Here is a 4,436-nt window from a genome sequence, read left to right as displayed (position 1 = left end):
TTGCAGTTTCTTGGAATAAATATTTCAGTTAGCATCTTCTTTCTCCAGGGCTCTCTGAGCCTCATCAGCTCGCCGTCGATCTCGCCTCGGTCATCTCATTTTGCGTTCTTTTGGTCCTTGCAGTCATTCCTCTTGCCAAGAGATTTCTGTCCCTGTTGTGTCCCCCTTGTTTGTCACGTCCCGTCCTGTGTCACGGGTGTGTGCACATATTTGTGCCGGAGCCGCTCTGCCCTGCTGCGTAGCCTGGTGCGATAGGACAAGTCCCGGGGACTTGAGATTTGTAGTGTGGGCTGTAGTTAGACTCTAGATGGTATTCCTAGATTGACAAAAGATGTTTCCACCTGTTGAGTTATCCTGCAGCCCTTTGACTTTTGCTCTAACTTTCTTTCAGGTGCTGATGCATTATATCCTTGGCAGAGCGCCCCATCCCGGGCTCATGGGTTCCCCTGAGCAGGTCAGTCACTGTTTGTATCTGCAGAGGAAGCATAAATAGTGACTATATTACAGCATTGTTCTTTGTCTTTATTTTTAGGAAGTCAAGGCAGATGCAGCAGTCGAGGCTGAGTGGGCAAGGTGAGCATTGAGTAGTGTACAGAAGTAGTTATTGCTCAAGTCTCACTTTCTGGTGCAACTCTAAGCCTCCATTCTCGTTTGTGTGCTTTAGGCAATTCACTCGGCGTATGTCCAGCCCCCGTCACACACCGGCCAATGCACTGGGTTTCCTGCACATGTGGGCCTTGTGGAAATATTACAGGACTCTGTGATGAAGCCTTTAAATTTTCTATTTCACCGTCCTATCTGGGTAGCCATCAGGACCGGCCAAGGAGTTGCGGTGAGTCGGGGAGGCAGGGAGCAGGAGCGAGGGTCCGTTCAGGTTTCAGCAATGCCAAATCAAGTTGTCTCTGCTTAATCTAGGCAGACCCTGCGACAATGGCGTCAGCCTCCGAGCACGGCCAAAGCGTGCGGCCCGAGGACCTGGGCATTCTTAAGAATGTGGTGAGTAGCAGACTTGTTTGGTTTTGGCCGATGTGCTGCTAAGCTTGTGCACTGATGTTTGGTTTTCTTTCTCTTGGCAGAGCAAGATACAACAGCCCGGTGCCAGCAGGGACTGCTCAGATGGCAAGGCTGCTTTCTTTTGCATCTGACACAGATTAGCATGACCACCTATCTGAGAGATGAGTAGAGGGCTGCGACCCGCAGAGGGGATGAAAGTGGGATGCTGGGTTGGGACTCACCGGAGGGGTTTCTGAGTCCGCTTTGGAGATGGGGATGTGCAGGAAGTGCCCCTTAGGCCACTGAAAGGGAAAGTTTCACTTGTGATCACAGCGCTGAGGTGCACAGGGCAGAGCAGTCCCGGTGTGTCTCGTGTCACTTGTCTATTGTGCATTCTGTGTGTTTGGGTGTCTCATGTGTTTTACCTTAGCCCTTTGAGGGGCCTGTCAGAAACCTTGGCAGCATTCTTAGCATCTGTGATCTCAGAGTTCCTTGGCCTGGCACCAGTGCCATAGAACTTTTGACTCGGGAGCTCAGTCAGGCATCAGAACTGCCACTCTTTTTAGAAGCATCCGGTCAGATGTCTTTTCAGGTCTTGTTCTGAGCTGCATGGACAGCTGTGCCGCACAAGGATCCGTTGTGGTGGATTAGGACTTGTAAGAATGTGAGGACTGGTAGAGGATTCTGGCCGTAGGTTTCCCGGACATCCATCTTTGCAGTTTCTTGGAATAAATATTTCAGTTAGCATCTTCTTTCTCCAGGGCTCTCTGAGCCTCATCAGCTCGCCGTCGATCTCGCCTCGGTCATCTCATTTTGCGTTCTTTTGGTCCTTGCAGTCATTCCTCTTGCCAAGAGATTTCTGTCCCTGTTGTGTCCCCCTTGTTTGTCACGTCCCGTCCTGTGTCACGGGTGTGTGCACATATTTGTGCCGGAGCCGCTCTGCCCTGCTGCGTAGCCTGGTGCGATAGGACAAGTCCCGGGGACTTGAGATTTGTAGTGTGGGCTGTAGTTAGACTCTAGATGGTATTCCTAGATTGACACCGGATGTTTGGAGCTGTGAAGGTATCCTGCAGCCCTTTGACTTTTGTTCTAGCTTTATTTCAGATGCAGAAGGATAAAATCCATGGCAGAGCATCCCATCCTGGATTAGGAGGTTGCCCTGAGCAGGTCAGTCACTGTTTGTATCTGCAGAGGAAGCATGAATGGTGACTTTGTTACAGCAGTGTTCTTTGTTTTTATTTTTAGGAAGTCAAGCCAGATATCAGCAGTCAAGTTGAAGAGGGCAAGGTGAGCAGTGACTAGTGGAATGAAGCCTTTCTAGTGCTCAAGTCTCACTTTCTGTTGCAACTCTAAGCCGCCATTCTCGTTTGTGTGCTTTAGGCAATTCACTCGGAGTATGTCCAACTCCCGTCACACACTGGCTGATGGACCGCGTTTGCTGCTCTCGTGAGCCCTCTTGGAGTCTTACAACACTCAGTGATGAAGCCTTTGCCTTTTTTACTTAAAGGTGTCATCCGGGTCGCCTTTGGCAACAGCCATGGAGTTGCGGTGAGTTGGGGAAGCAGGGAGGAGGAGCGAGGGTCCGCTCAGGTTTCAGCTAAGCCACATCACCTTGTCTCCTCTTAACCCAGGCATACCCTGCAACGATGGCGTGGCCTCCGAGCGCAGAAAAAGCATGTGGCCCGAGGAGCTGGGCATTCTCAGCAGAATGGTGAGCAGCAGAGTTGTTAGGTTTTGGCCGACGTGCTGCCCAGATCATGCATTGATGCTCGGTTTTCTTTAATGTAGCTATCTAAGAGACAATGGCCCAGTGACAGCAGGAACTTCCCAGCTTGTGAGGCGGCCTTCCTTCACACCGGACATGGATCGGCATCCTCGGATGTCTGAGAGAGATAAGTCAAGGGCCATGCCCCACAGAGGGGATGAAAGTGGGATGCTGGGTTGGGACTTACTGGGAGGGGTTTCTGAGTCTGCTTTGGAGACGGGGATGTGGAAGAAGTGGCCCTTAGGCCACTGAAAGGGAAAGTGTCACTTGTGGTCACAGCGCTGAGGTGCGCAGGGCAGAGCAGTCCCGGTGTGTCTCGTGTCACTTGTCTATTGTGCATTCTGTGTTGTTTTGGTATCCCATGTCTTTTTCCTTAGCCCTTTGAGGGGCCTGTCAGAAACCTTGGCAGCATTCTTAGCATCTGTGATTTCTGCATTCTTTCGCCTGGCACCAGTGCCATAGAACTTTTGACTCGGGAGCTCAGTCAGGCATCAGAACTGCCACTCTTTTTAGAAGCATCCGGTCAGATGTCTTTTCAGGTCTTGTTCTGAGCTGCATGGACAGCTGTGCCGCACAAGGATCCGTTGTGGTGGATTAGGACTTGTAAGAATGTGAGGACTGGTAGAGGATTCTGGCCGTAGGTTTCCCGGACATCCATCTTTGCAGTTTCTTGGAATAAATATTTCAGTTAGCATCTTCTTTCTCCAGGGCTCTCTGAGCCTCATCAGCTCGCCGTCGATCTCGCCTCGGTCATCTCATTTTGCGTTCTTTTGGTCCTTGCAGTCATTCCTCTTGCCAAGAGATTTCTGTCCCTGTTGTGTCCCCCTTGTTTGTCACGTCCCGTCCTGTGTCACGGGTGTGTGCACATATTTGTGCCGGAGCCGCTCTGCCCTGCTGCGTAGCCTGGTGCGATAGGACAAGTCCCGGGGACTTGAGATTTGTAGTGTGGGCTGTAGTTAGACTCTAGATGGTATTCCTAGATTGACAAAAGATGTTTCCACCTGTTGAGTTATCCTGCAGCCTTTTGACTTTTGCTCTAACTTTCTTTCAGGTGCAGAAGGATAAAATCCGTGGCGGAGCACCCCATTCTGGGCTCGTGGTTTCCCCCGAGCAGGTCAGTCATGGTTTGTGTTTGCAGGGGAAGTGTTCATGGTGTCTCTGTTGCAGCACTGTTCATTGCCTTTTTTTTTTTTTTTTTTTAGGAAGTCAAGCCAGGTATCAGCAGTCAAGTTGAGGAGGGCAAGGTGAGCAGTGATCAAAAGATGCCAGCATTTGTTATTGCTCAGGCCTCAATTTCTGGTGCAACTCTAAGCCTCCACTGTTGTTTTTTTTTTGTTAGGTGGTCCACGTGCAACTTATCCTGGCAAGGATGCCCGATGCCAGGTGGGTGCAAGCTTTAGGTATAGGTGTGGAATACTTGTCAGATCGGGGAGGCTGTGTTTTCCCAGTATCTCAGCATCCTTCTTTGCTTTGTTTCCTTACAGGTGCTGTCACTGACCTAGGTGTGCCAAGGATCAGAGGCAAGCGGGTGAGTCGGTGTTTAGGCAAGATGACTCATAGGTGAGCGTTCCGCAGCAGCATGCTAAGCGTGTACTTTTCTTTTTGCAGGTATCTTCGGGCCAGCCTCTGGAGTCAAATCAAGATTTGAGGTGAGCTGGGACAGTGGTGTGGAGGAGTC

The 4,436-nt window shown here is 50.6% G+C and overlaps 1 long non-coding RNA gene across 1 annotated transcript; it reads left to right on the top strand.

Annotated features, from left to right (window-relative positions):
* Positions 1-440: 440 nt before the first annotated feature.
* LOC119706077 lies at positions 441-1,447 on the top strand. The gene is made up of 4 exons (XR_005258392.1): positions 441-573; positions 665-832; positions 916-996; positions 1,077-1,447. It is a non-coding gene; the product is annotated as an uncharacterized LOC119706077 (long non-coding RNA).
* The last annotated feature ends 2,989 nt before the right edge of the window (positions 1,448-4,436 follow it).

Source organism: Motacilla alba, chromosome 12 (assembly GCF_015832195.1).
Source record: "Motacilla alba alba isolate MOTALB_02 chromosome 12, Motacilla_alba_V1.0_pri, whole genome shotgun sequence".
Lineage (NCBI taxonomy): Eukaryota > Metazoa > Chordata > Aves > Passeriformes > Motacillidae > Motacilla > Motacilla alba.
The sequence above is the reverse complement of the archived record's forward strand: the minus strand, read 5'-3'. Positions and strand labels throughout refer to the sequence as shown.